This window comes from Hemibagrus wyckioides, linkage group LG20, assembly GCF_019097595.1.
Source record: "Hemibagrus wyckioides isolate EC202008001 linkage group LG20, SWU_Hwy_1.0, whole genome shotgun sequence".
In the NCBI taxonomy this organism is placed as follows: domain Eukaryota; kingdom Metazoa; phylum Chordata; class Actinopteri; order Siluriformes; family Bagridae; genus Hemibagrus; species Hemibagrus wyckioides.
Window position 1 is genome coordinate 20,261,434 of NC_080729.1, and position 15,000 is coordinate 20,276,433.

Sequence of the window (15,000 nt, forward strand, 5' to 3'; positions counted from 1 at the left end):
AACCTGTGGAACTGGACGGAGTGAGGAGTTTGATTCACGCGTTAGAGAGAGATTAGCGAGTGTGACGAGGCGACAAAAGCACAGGAAACGCTGAGGAATTAGCATGGCTGAGGGACAAGAGCTACGTTAATGATAAAAATACAACATAAACAACTCAGTTAATTATCAGTCTTTAACATTAACAGAGGAAGTGAACTTGATGTTTCAGAAAAAAAACAACAACAAAAAAAACAGGAAATCACGATATAAAAACTGGGCCAAAAAAAATTATGATTATAATTATTATTTATTATATCTTTTTTTATATGTAAGAAATCATTACATGTGAAGTTCTTTAATGAATATTTAAAATAATGAAATATTATGTAAATCATATTTAAATAAAACATTTTTAAATATTATTTTTAAATAAAAAATACTTTACTTTTTATGTAATTTAAAAATACATTTTAGTATTATCAACTTTTTTTTTAAATTACAGCTCAATTTGAATTAAATCTTTAAAACTACAAAATGTTAAATTAAATAAATTATTGTTAATCTGATCTGATTCTGTGTTAAACACCGAAAAATGCGAAATAGTTTTTTTTCCATTTTAGAAGTTGTAAAATCTTAACATTTAATTGTATTTTATTTTTCAATTAGCATTTTTTTCCAGTATTAAAATTGTTTACAAGTTGCAAAAATATTAACATTTAATTATTATATTTTTACTTCTTTTCCATTGTCATATTTATAATGACTAAAATATAAAAATAAAAAATGTTAACATTTTATTTATTTTTTATTTTTTTCACAGTTAATAAATAAATAAATAAAAATTTATAGGCATCTGTCTAGACACTTAAGTTCACCATACAAATACAAACAAGTAATAAATGATAAAAAGCAGTAAACAACAATAAAACAATATTGAAGTAAATAAATAATGAAATAAATAAAAATGCATTTTATTTATAGGCACCTTAAGTTCAGACACAATAAATAAACACAATAAATAAATAAATAAATAAGCAGTGTTATCAGAGAGCAGGTGAATTTGAAGAAAGTCCAGTTTAATTTGCGACACGACGTTGAGGAACGACGCTGAGGCTGATTATAAAGCTCTCAGGAAACTGAGAATCAGTTTAATCCTTCATATCGCCGTCATTTTATCTGAACAAACCCCACAGGCCTTAAAATGTAAAACTTCTGACACTTTGTACACGCGGAGATAAAGCTGTAAATCATTAGAGTGGACGTTCTCGCAGAGTCCTTCAATACATTTCATCCAGATAAAAACCATGCTTTTTTCTCTCTCTCTCTACGACACGCTCCGGACCTATAACGTTATTTTTTCTTGGTCTGTGTTTGTGTTATAAAAGATTTTGTGGCTCCTGGCTGACCCACGATGGTTCGCTTTTTCATAATTCATCACAATGAGCTAGAAGAGAAAAAGATGCAGGAAGAAAAAACCTCAAACGTCTTCTCCTGAAGTGAGCGATGGAGTCCAGTTCTGATGCAGATTCAGTTCCTGATCCTAAACTGGAGGCTATAAACCTCCATTTCTCGTTAGCTCTGTTAGCATGAACAGCCTTTTTTACTTTAATAGCTAATAAAAGGTCCAATAAACTGTCAGGCCAAGTAGAACAAAAACTGACCACACACTGATTCAACAAAAAAAAACTGGTAAAAACCTTTGCTGCTTTTTTAAAAGCCTTCTTCAAACTACTTAAAAAAACATTACTTACTAAAAAATTCAGGAAATCAGTTCTCACCAAACTGAACTAATAATTCTGACTGTAAAATTTTGTGTGTATGACATCAGAGGTGAAGGTGTTGGACCACTGATCAGAAGGTGGTGAGTTCGAGTCTCAGCTCCACCCAGCAGCCCCTGCTGGGCCCCTGAGCAAGGCCCTTAACCCTCTGTTGTTTAAAAAGAGATAAAATATAAGTCACTCTGGATAAGAGCATCCAGCAAATGTAAATGTTAAAAAAAAAAAAACAATAACATGTTTACAAGACAGCTGACAGCCACAAAACTCCATTACATTTAGCCACGCCCACAAAACTCCATTACATTTAGCCACGCCCACAAAACTCCATTACATTTAGCCACGCCCACAAAACTCCATTACATTTAGCCATGCCCACAAAACTCCATTACATTTAGCCACACCCACAAAACTCCATTACATTCAGCCACGCCCACAAAACTCCATTACATTTAGCCACGCCCACAAAACTCCATTACATTCAGCCACACCCACAAAACTCCATTACATTCAGCCACGCCCACAAAACTCCATTACATTTAGCCACGCCCACAAAACTCCATTACATTTAGCCACGCCCACTAAAGATGAATAATGACGGTTCTACGTTTTGAAGCCGATCAACTGATGAAAATTCTGCGGAAACACGACAAGTATGAATTATTTACAAATACAAATTTTGAATAAATGAGGCACAATGTTAGAAAACATACCTTAAATACTTCTGTCTTCTGAGATGAGTTAAAAATAATAAATAAATAAATAAAATAGAGCTGAATTTTTAAACATCTGATTAAAAGACACAGAAGTGTTGGACTCACCCTAACAGCACCCCCTACTGTTTAAACTCAATACACTCACCTTTCTGAAAGGTGCCAATACTTTTGGAGCTGACTTTCCCAGTCAGCTTTGTTTCTAACCAAAAAAATAAAAACACATCTGATGTTTAGAATTTATTTATTTATTTATTTATAAATCCTATCACAGCACGTGTAAAGCTCTAACATAAACGTGGGAAACTATCTGCTGATAACCACAAAACAACAATTAACAAGGCGCCAAGCGGGAATATCTGGCAACCCATCATGGAATCCCACTTAAGGAGGGGGGGGACCAGGAATGTCAATTACGCACATGGCCACAAAAGATAAAGGTGCTAAGAGTTGCGGCTAAAAACGGCGGCCATCAGGACGAGAATGCGAACAAGACTGCAGGTGACACTAAAGAATCAAACACCCACCCCCACTCTCTCTTCACACACACACACACACACACACACAACCAAATAAGGGAGTAATCCATCATGGCTGCCATTTGCCAGTAACGTCTTTTTTAACAAAGCCTTGACAGATGGGAGGAGATAAAAAGCTGGTGTGTGTGTCTAAGTGGGAAACATGAAGAGGCGAAAAAATATCTCTCTCACACACACACACACACGCGCACACACACACACACACACACACACACACACACACACTAGCTATGAAAGTCACGTCCGCGCATTAGCCTCCTTGCTAGAGAGATGGATGATGGGATATAAAGTCGAGCTTAACTTTTTCACCTCCGCTCTCCTTGTCCGTTCCTAATAATAATCCCTTTTATTTATACACCGCTTCTTTTTCCCTCACCAACCCAAGGTCATGAACGACGAGTAAAAACACCGCACACGCTAAACACACGCGTGACATACGAGCGCATAAATCTGACCTGCTGAAGAAAAAACTCCAGTTTGCTTCTCATTTACTTATTTATTTATTTAATTATGGTTGCTTAATTGACAAGAATGAAAAGTCTTAGCTAATGTAATAATCATTAACAATCATTAACACCATCACACCTTCATGAGCTTCTTCTCCAAACTCTCACCACAGAGGTTTCTACACAGTTATACAGAACATCTCTGAGCTTTACACTTTATCTTCACTGGAACTCAAACCCTGCTCCAGCATCACAATGTTCCTGTGCAGCTCCATGGAGACCTGGTGTGGAGGTGAAGGTTGGAGGAAGTGGAAGATCTGGAGTGTCCTGCACAGAGCCCTGACTAAACCCCACTGAACACCTGTGGAATGAACTGGAACTGGAGTCTCTTCAACATCAGAGTCTGATCTCACTAATGCTCCTGTAGATGAACGATCACTAATCCCCACAGACACAACCCAACATCTAGATCCCAGAAGAGAAGAGTGGAGTGATGGTCAGCGGGGGCGCACAACCTTTAGACCATGTGTTTAAAATCTCACTGATTGGACCTCTGGAGGCTCACACCAATTTTGACCAAAGTAGTGACAAGATGTTGACCCCAGCTCTCAGAAAACATCTTCAATTTGCTTTCTTTGTGGCCGATTTTATATCCGATCTCAGAACGCCTCTCTTCTCTCTGTGGAGGGAGAGTCTGCTGTCGGGTTTAAAATCCTTGTCCACGATCTCTACAGATGGTCAGATCTCTCCGCTGGACGTTTCTTCATTTCTAAATCTACCTGCAGCGCTCCTGGCCTCTTCTCGGAGAGAACGAGGCGTATCGGAATTAAAGCTCCGGCGTCTGCAAGTCAGCACCTTTCCATTAAACCCCTTCATTTCCGCAACACGCCATTTTCCTCCATAAATGAGACGGCGCTTAACGTCTGATGTCTGATCTCCTTTTTTAAAAGCATTGAAAGGAAACCGCTTCCTGACGCAGTCTGGCCATTATGGAAATATGGAAATGTACCACTGCGTTTCCAGACGCGGATCAGACTCGACCTTGAGTTTAGCTGGTCATCGGGGAATCGCAGCTCCTCGAAGAGCACAGTGGTAATTACCAAAACCTCACGCCAACACAAGTTTTCCAGCGGGTTTGGACTTTCGTTGGTCTTCAGAATAATCCCATGAGTCACTTAAAGTGCACTAGAAAACCCAGACGAGAGGCCATTCAGTCTTTCAGCAGAGACGGGGATTAGTGTGGTCTAATGCTCCGGCATTCTTCTGCTTCTCCCCCTCCTCTAATCCCGCTACGACATCAGCTGGAACACGCTCCGGTCAGCTCATCACAATGGAGGCATGCGGATGTATGGAATAACACGGAAGGCCGGCGTTCCTCTCCGCTTAAAGACAAACGACACACGCGTCTCCCGAGAGGGTGGGAGGTTTCATCAATCAACGATCCTGCAGATGATCTTGTTAGAGAAAACGTCAGACGATCTTTAAAAAAAAAAAGTCGATCCGGTTTTCCGTTTTATTCCATTTCTACGTCGTAAAAGAAAAAAATAATTCACCAACCGGCCAATCAGAAACGAGCATTCTCTACAGACATGCGTTTAATTTAAACAACTCTAAAACATTTCACCGCAATAACGTAAGGACGAAAATTATTACACAGCATACATCTGTTTAGAGTTACAGGAAATAATCCAGGCATCAAGTTCCTGTTTTGACAGAAACATCGACCAGCCAATCAGAAACGAGAATCCAACCATAACGACTGCACTCCTCTGTCCGACTCAGTCCGAGTTACAGCTTCAGCTCTGACTGTTACACAGCACTGACACTGGAGACTCCTTACGTTAGCGTTACACATCTCCTCACCGATTAACGATGGAGTAAAGAACGAGCTGTTACTATAGAAACCATAGTGAGTCAGATAAATTGACTCATTCATAAGAGTCGACTCTTTTCAGCTACCAAACAACTCACTAGAGGAACTTTTTTTAAACATTTCATTTGATCAGCCAATTAATAACACATTACTACTGCAATTATTAACGTTATATAACTTATAATGAAGGTTCCTCCTGACCAATCAGAATCCAGAATTCTTGTGTCTGTGTAAATTCGCTGAAGAAAGCTCCTCCTCTCAGAGTTTCCTCTCCTCTCTACGCTCCTTCTCCTCCTCCAGCTGCTGCTGTTTGTAAATCTGATCTCGTTCGGCCAACACGTGACCCGAGCCCTCATGCAGTTTCTAATTTCCTGATGCTCCCTGCCATGAAACAATGCTGCCAGGGGTTTTCCCAGCAGGAAAGAATTCCGATTGATTCACGTCTCTGTAATTCATTTAGCCTCGGTGTGTCCAAAAGATCTGGAACACCCGTTCGTCCAGAGTTACTCCTCAAATCACCTGTTCATCATTTCTTCTAAAAATCACCTGTACATCCATCATTTCTTCTAAAAATCACCTGTTCATGATTGTTTTCCTGTTCCAGCACATCAGTGTTTTATTCCTTTTCCTCTCAATTTGCCTCCAACAGCAAATATATATTTACTAACAATCTCATACTTTTATCCCTTTACAGTTACATTTACATTTCCCTTCATCTCTCTTAACGTTAATACAAAAAGTTTGCAGCTTGCCGTGTCGAAAAACTATAAAGTAAGTCAGAGTGAAGGAGCCGTTACTATGGAAACGCGTGAACTAATATAAACTGAGAATTCAGCAGCATTTATTAAAGAAAGCGTTTAGGATTAATTTTAATAGAAACTCGAATAAAATGCAAAAAATTTGGATTCCTGCAGCATTGTTTTTTTCCTCAGCTTCATCCATGAGCTAATTTTTTCTTAGTCACAGTTGCTGTGGTAAAAAAGTGTCCAAAAAAAAAGAAAGAAAAAAGAAGTAACACCTTTTTGATGTAATGAGGAATTGGCTTTAATTAGTGCTTTTTGGAACTGATAAACGTTTCCATGGTTTTCTTGGCCAGCTTCCACAGCTGGATCTCAGCAGCACAGTTTTGCCCATCGCTCAAATGAAAATAAAAAATGAAAAAGTTGGCAGGACGCCGTCCCATCTGGTCCTCCACCGGACAATAGAGACATTCATGTGGTAAAAAGAAATAATCTGGGAAGTGAACCAGTGCTAATGGTTATGTATCAACACGACAGTAACGCGCCGCTCTCGCGGCTGACAGGAGTGGACATTTTCCTCTTCAGTTTTTTTATAAGTACTTGGGTTTCCGTGACCTTCACGCCATCTGGGCCAAAGCAATTTGCTTCGCACAAGTCGAGCCAAACTGGAGGCAGGAAGACAAACCATGATCCAGCGGAACCTCGCCGTCAGTGTGCCTTCTCTCTCCGCATTCTCCTAATTGATAAGTTCGTTAGACTCGCGTCGTTGGTTACGTCCTAATGGTTTTCTAATTGAGCAAAAAATTTAGGAAAGGTTCAGCTATTAAGATAATGCAGGTTTGTGAAAAGATCATCAACATCGCGCTTCCTCTGACACGAAGATCAGCATCAAGCCCAACAAATTACACGTTTCCTCACATTTCATACGTGTTCGTCCAAATCGTGGATACAAACACAACCCCAAACAACCCCCAAACAACCCCAAACAACCCTACACAAACCCCAAACAACCCTACACAAACCCCAAACAACCCCAAACAACCCTACACAAACCCCAAACAACCCCAAACAACCCTACACAAACCCCAAACAACCCTACACAAACCCCAAACAACCCCAAACAACCCTACACAAACCCCAAACAACCCCAAACAACCCTACACAAACCCCAAACAACCCTACACAAACCCCAAACAACCCTACACAAACCCCAAACAACCCCAAACAACCCTACACAAACCCCAAACAACCCCAAACAACCCTACACAAACCCCAAACAACCCCAAACAACCCTACACAAACCCCAAACAACCCTACACAAACCCCAAACAACCCCAAACAACCCTACACAAACCCCAAACAACCCCAAACAACCCTACACAAACCCCAAACAACCCCAAACAACCCTACACAAACCCCAAACAACCCTACACAAACCCCAAACAACCCTACACAAACCCCAAACAACCCCAAACAACCCTACACAAACCCCAAACAACCCCAAACAACCCTACACAAACCCCAAACAACCCCAAACAACCCTACACAAACCCCAAACAACCCTACACAAACCCCAAACAACCCTACACAAACCCCAAACAACCCCAAACAACCCTACACAAACCTCAAACAACCCCAAACAACCCTACACAAACCCCAAACAACCCCAAACAACCCTACACAAACCCCAAACATCCCTACACAAACCCCAAACAACCCCACACAACCCTACACAAACCTCAAACAACCCTACACAAACCTCAAACAACCCTACACAAACCCCAAACAACCCTACACAAACCCCAAACAACCCTACACAAACCCCAAACAACCCCAAACAACCCTACACAAACCCCAAACAACCCCAAACAACCCTACACAAACCCCAAACAACCCTACACAAACCTCAAACAACCCTACACAAACCTCAAACAACCCTACACAAACCTCAAACAACCCTACACAAACCCCAAACAACCCTACACAAACCTCAAACAACCCTACACAAACCTCAAACAACCCTACACAAACCTCAAACAACCCTACACAAACCCCAAACAACCCTACACAAACCTCAAACAACCCTACACAAACCTCAAACAACCCTACACAAACCTCAAACAACCCTACACAAACCCCAAACAACCCTACACAAACCTCAAACAACCCTACACAAACTCCAAACAACCCTACACAAACTCCAAACAACCCTACACAAACCTCAAACAACCCTACACAAACCCCAAACAACCCTACACAAACCTCAAACAACCCTACACAAACTCCAAACAACCCTACACAAACCTCAAACAACCCTACACAAACCCCAAACAACCCTACACAAACCTCAAACAACCCTACACAAACCTCAAACAACCCTACACAAACCTCAAACAACCCTACACAAACCCCAAACAACCCTACACAAACCCCAAACAACCCTACACAAACCTCAAACAACCCTACACAAACCTCAAACAATCCCAAACAACCCTACACAAACCTCAAACAACCCTACACAAACCCCAAACAACCCTACACAAACCCCAAACAACCCTACACAAACCCCAAACAACCCCAAACAACCCTACACAAACCCCAAACAACCCTACACAAACCCCAAACAACCCCAAACAACCCTACACAAACCCCAAACAACCCCAAACAACCCTACACAAACCCCAAACAACCCCAAACAACCCTACACAAACCCCAAACAACCCTACACAAACCTCAAACAACCCCAAACAACCCTACACAAACCCCAAACAACCCCAAACAACCCTACACAAACCCCAAACAACCCTACACAAACCCCAAACAACCCTACACAAACCTTAAACAACCCTACACAAACCTCAAACAGCCCCAAACAACCCTACACAAACCACACACAGCCCCAAACAACCACCACACAACCACAAACAACCTCCACAAACCCCACAAACATTTACAACCCCACACACCCCCACATGACCCCCACAACCAAACACAACTCCAGCAAAACCGACACAACCCCAACTTTTTCAAAAATAAAAAATAATTCATTTTAAACATTTTAACACTGAAACGAGGGAAACTGAATCTATAAAAACGACAAAATAAAAAAAATGTTATCTCTACATAAGAAAAGTGTAATGATCAGACTCATCACCGACCACCTCATCGTCCCTCACTGTCCCTCATCCTCCCTCACTGTCCCTCACCGTCTCTCATCCTCCCTCACTGTCCCTCATCCTCCCTCACTGTCCCTCACCGTCTCTCATCCTCCCTCACTGTCCCTCATCCTCCCTCACTGTCCCTCACCGTCTCTCATCCTCCCTCACCGTCTCTCATCGTCCCTCACCGTCTCTCATCCTCCCTCACTGTCCCTCATCCTCCCTCACTGTCCCTCACCGTCTCTCATCCTCCCTCACTGTCCCTCATCCTCCCTCACTGTCCCTCACCGTCTCTCATCCTCCCTCACTGTCTCTCATCCTTTCTTTACTGTTCACCGTTTCATCTCTCTTTACTGTCTTATCCTCCTCACTGTCCCTCTTTATCCTCCCTCTTTACTGTTCTTACTGCTTTATCCTCTTCTTTACTGTTCTTTACTGCTTTATTGCTCTCATCTCCCTCATTGTTCTATCATCTTTATCTTTCTTTACTGCTCTCTTTATCCTCCTCTTTACTGTTCTTTATCTTTCTTTACTTCTCATCTCCCTTTATTGTTCTTTACTGCTCTTTATTGCTCTTTATTCTTCTTTATTGTTCTTTATCTTCTCTTTCGTTTTTATCTTCTTTACTGTTCTTTATTCTCCTCCCTTTATTGTTCTTTACTGTTCTTTATCTTTCTTTACTTGTTCTTTATCTTCCCTTTATTGTTCTTTACTGTTCTTTATCTCTCTTTATTGTTCTTTATCTTTCTTTACTGTTCTTTACTGTCTTTACTGTTCTTTATCTTTCTTTATTGTTCTTTATCTCTTCTGTTCTTTACTGTCTCTTCTTTCTTTACTGTTCTTTATCCTCCCTTTATTGTTCTTTATCTCTTTACTGCTTTTATTGCTCTTTACTGTTTTCTTTATCTTTCATTGTTCTTTACTGTTCTCTTACTGTTCTTTATCTTTCATTGTTCTTTACTGCTTTTTATCTCTTTACTGTCTTTCATTGTTCTTTATCTCTTTATTGTTCTTTACTGTCTCTCATTATTCTGTTCTTTATTCTTTCTTTATTGTTCTTTATCCTCCACATTGTTCTTTTACTGCTTTCATTGTTCTTTATCTTTCTTTATTGTTCTTTACTGTCTCTTTTATTCTTTCATTGTTCTTTATTCTTTCTTTACTGTTCTTTATCTTTCTTTACTGTTCACCTGTCTCTCATCCTCCTTTATTGTTCATCCTCCCTTTACTGTTCTTTACTGTCTTTCATATCCTCATTGTCCTCATCGTCCCTCACTGTCCCTCATCCTCCCTCACTGTCCCTCATCCTCCCTCACTGTCCCTCATCCTCCCACACTGTCCCTCATCCTCCCTCACCGTCTCTCATCCTCCCTCACTGTCCCTCATCCTCCCTCACTGTCCCTCATCCTCCCTCACTGTCCCTCACCGTCTCTCATCCTCCCTCACTGTCCCTCATCCTCCCTCACTGTCCCTCATCCTCCCTCACTGTCCCTCACCGTCTCTCATTGTCCCTCATCCTCCCTCACTGTCCCTCATCATCCCTCACTGTCCCTCATCGTCCCACACTGTCCCTCATCATCCCTCACTGTCCCTCACTGTCCCTCATCGTCCCTCACCTTCATCTGTTTTTGGATTTGATTTTATTTTAAATGAAGCGTTATATAAACATTGTTTTTTTCTCACACGCGAGTGTTCAGTGAGGGATTATGGGTAGTTTTTCCACTCACTCAGCACCACAGGTTCTTCAGTGTAACGGCTGACCTTCGACCCCTCGGAGATCATGACTAATGGAGAGTCAACAATCTTCCTCTCAGACAGAGAGAGACACAGAGGTGAAGACGCAGCGTCCGAATTCACGGCGAGACACGAGGTCAGGACGATGGAGAGTCTCGCTCGGAGACGTGACGCTGCTGATGTTTTTATTTACGCGTGCAAATCGCCGTGGTTTAATCTGAGAGAAACCAACACGAAAGGATCCGGGAAAAGAATCGACTGATCTGTCCATCACAGAGTAACGAGTGAAATCCACATCAGACTTCTCTACTCCTCCTTTCCTCCACTCTCTACTTCTCCTTTACTCTGCTCCTCTTCTCCTCCTTTCCTCCACTCTTCCTTTCCTCCACTTCTCCATTCCTCCTTTCCTCTCCTCCTCCCATCCTCCGTTCCTGCTCTCCTCCTTTCCTCCACACTTCCTTTCCACCGCTCCTCTCCTCCTCCTCTCAGTGTCAGGAGATGGAGACGCCCCTGATCCCTGCAGCTCACCAGAGGAGGAAGGAGGAAGCTCTCTCGTTCTCTCGTATTAATGTCGTCACATTAATAATGAAACCTGACTCAATCAGGATACGCTGAAGGAGAAGGAACTGATTCATCTGGAGATAGACAGAGCGCGAAGCCGTGAGATACACCGACCACGACCGACACCGAGTCCAAGACGTCTCCCCGATTCACTCAGACATCAAACACTGAAAAGATACAGATCAATGAAAACAAAACAAAAAAACAGACAGGCATGGGGGCGGAGTTTAGAAAGATAAGAAGATAAGAGAGGAAAAAAAAGAAAAGAGAAAATGGATGGCTGAAGTGACAACTGCATAAAAAAAGGGAAAGAAAAGTGATCAAGCAAAATCTTGAAAGAAAGAAAGAAAGAAAGAAAGAAAGAAAGAAAGAAAGAAAGAAAGAAAGAAAGAAAGAAAGAAAGAAACACTAGGAACAAACAACTAGATAGAGGAATGGATTTGATGGAGAGAGGGAGGGATGAAAAGAGGGACAAAGAGATAAAGAAATGGATGTAAAAAAAAAAAAGGAAGAGAGAAAATGAAGAGAAGAGACAAACATGCAAAGCGAAGTGGAAAAGAGAAGAGAAAGAAGAAATCAGACCAGGGAGAGACCAGACACGGTGGAAATCGCTTAACGTGTCTGAATGGAGACGGGAATCCGTGAAGATGTGCTGACGGGAAAGACCTCGGCTCCTGAGGATCTGAAATCAGAAGCGTTTGGAGACACTACGGGACATCCGGAATTCATCAAGACGGAAAACGCAGGAGAGACGAATGCGGGAGAGATGAACACGGGAGAGACGAGCGCGTGAAAGACAAACACGGGAGAGACGAACGCGGGAGAGATGAACACAGGAGAGACGAGCGCGTGAAAGACGAACACGCGAGAGACGGGTGTAGGAGAGGCGAGCGCAGGAGAGGCAAACTTCCTGAGACGGAAAACACAGCAGAGACAAATGCAGGAGAGACGAGCGCAGGAGAGACGAGCCCAGGCGAGACGAGTGCAGGAGAGTCAAATGAAGAAGAAATGAACGTGTGTGTGTGTGTGTGTGTATCAGAATGATGTCAGATTAAAGTGTGTGATGTTTGTGTAAAATCGTTATTTTGTCTTTTTTTAGGTGAATAAAAGTCAACTCTGCATCAGTCGCTCCATCATGAAGTTAAAGCAGCGATGTGTAACCCTGCTAACAGCTAGCGTGTTGCGTCGGGTGTTAAAGAGCTGTGTAGTGTTCCCAAAGGACGAGGGTTTGAGAATTTTGGGGCTCGTCCTAGAAAGTGAAAAGAATTTGAGTGACGTTTTGGACTCTTTTTTTTCTGTCTATCAAAAAGCTGCGTTCATTAGCATGCGACGGGAAACTAGCCATTTCCTTTGAGAAAAAAACAACAACAAAAACAACAAAGCGACAAAGCGAGCCGCCGTTTCTTATGAAAATGAAATGTTTCTGTTAGGTAACCTATTAAGAACAAGCTCCGCCCACTGACCCGCCCTCTGGGGCAGTTTACAGTCACTTTAACTTCAGCTAGCTAACGTCAACACTACAGGGGTTTGTGACCTACAGGGGGTGCTCCGATCAGGATTTTTGTGGCTGATCACCGATCTCCGATCACTAGGAGCTGTATTGACTGTTGAACTGTTGTTGTCCTTCATAAGGCTGTGGACATGTGTAAACACTGTGGTGTAACTCAGGGGCGTTTCTAGGATTTATAAACACCAGGGGCTGTTCTGGTCCATTGTTCCTCTAAGTCATGTCTGTATTTAACTTAAATACTGCATCAGATGAATAATTGAAAGTCATGATGTTCAGACTGTAATGTCTTAGTGCTTTAACAGTTTATATTTTATTTAGATTTATCTTTATAAAGATAAATATAGGTAAATATAAATATAAAGGCTTATTTAATTTAAAGGCTTTTGTACGTCTTGGGTATGGAATAATATTCAAAAGGGTCCTATATGTCAGGGGTTTTCAGAATCAGAGACAGTGGTCACACTCAGGGGCTGTAAGGTGTTTAGTCCCATGGTGTGAGAGCGGCGCTGTGCAGACCGATAGGTGTAGAACATTAAAGTATCGCCAGAGCGGTTCTAGAGCACACTCTATGTTGGCCTGTGTGTGTGTGTGTGTGTGTGTGTGAGAGCGGACGCGCGTTTGGAGAGAGATGTCAGTCAGAATCACACACAGCTGAGTGTGTGGTGTTTGAGTTGCTGATCTCTCCCGCTCTCTCTTAGCACTAGCCAACTTTGAAAACTGCTCATATTCCTTTACGTGACTAACCTTCAGTCATGTCTGATGAGGTTCGTTGTTCCCGCCTCGTGGAATTTGGTCGTTACACAGGTTGCAGGTTGTTAATGTATTGTCTTTTTTACACATTATGTAGAACTGCCAGACCGGTGAAGCCATTTTAGCAGCGTGCAAAATAAAAATTTGCGTCATCTGATCGGCTTTTCGAGATCGGCCGTTATAGAGATCGCTGATCAAACTTCCCAAAGCAATTATCGGCCGATTATGATCGGCGACCGATCAGTCGGAGCACCCCTAGTTTGTGAGCGTGTGTATGTATGTATGTGTGTGTGTGTGTGTGTGTGTATGTGTATGTGTGTGTACTGATTCCTGCAGCACTCTGGACCTGAATGTCAGTTATGGTTGTGGAGAAGCTCAGCAGAGTTCAGGACGTTTCTTTTGCCTTCAGCTCCAGTTAAAGGTCACAGAGCAGCAAACATAATTACAGAGGAGCAAGGTGAAAGAGTTTAACCACACACACACACTCACACACACACACACACACACACACACTCACACTCACACACACACATACACACACACATACACACACTCACACTCACTCACACACTCACTAACCCCAGATAACACAGAGAAAGAGAGATGAAGAGAGAGAGAGAGAGAGAGAGAGAGATGATGTAATGACATCACAGTGTTTCAGGTCAGTAATTCAGGATTCTGTTTTGTGTGTTGTTGTTTGTTGTTGTTGTTGTTTGTTGTTGTTGTGTGTTGAGTGACATGTTCATTAGCAGTACAGAGTTGTTTCTGATGAACACGGCCGGTGGAGGTGAGATTAGGACACAGCTTCGGTTAATTAGCCTACACGCTGCTGGGGCAATTAGCTCTGCGGACTTTCAGGACATCCGATAAACTTCAGAACAGGAAATGAGTCTCGACACCATTCAAGTCGCTACATCGACACTCTGTCAGGCCGCGACGGCCGTGTTAGTGACCGAGTCGACGTCCAGCAGCTGTGTGGAAAAGTCCAGGAGTACACGTTAACGCTCGGTCTGATACATTACTGTTTCTATAGTAACACATCCTTCACACCCATCAGTACACTGAGCACCTACACACACTACTGTTACACTGAAGGAAGGAGTCTCCAGTGTGAAAGAAAGAAAGAAAGAAAGAAAGAAAGAAAGAAAGAAAGAAAGAAAGAAAGAAAGAAAAATGAGAGTTTTACACAACGGATTGATCTGTGAAATGGTTTGTTGGTTGT

The 15,000-nt window shown here is 42.0% G+C and overlaps 1 protein-coding gene and 1 long non-coding RNA gene across 2 annotated transcripts in view; one reads left to right on the plus strand and one right to left on the minus strand.

Moving 5' to 3' along the window:
- Window positions 1-15,000, minus strand: part of ptprfb (protein tyrosine phosphatase receptor type Fb) — a 172,440-nt gene that overhangs the window by 131,761 nt on the left and 25,679 nt on the right. The window lies entirely within an intron of this gene.
- Window positions 1-15,000, plus strand: part of LOC131370953 (uncharacterized) — a 22,388-nt gene that overhangs the window by 6,348 nt on the left and 1,040 nt on the right. The gene's annotated exons all lie outside the window — the stretch shown is intronic.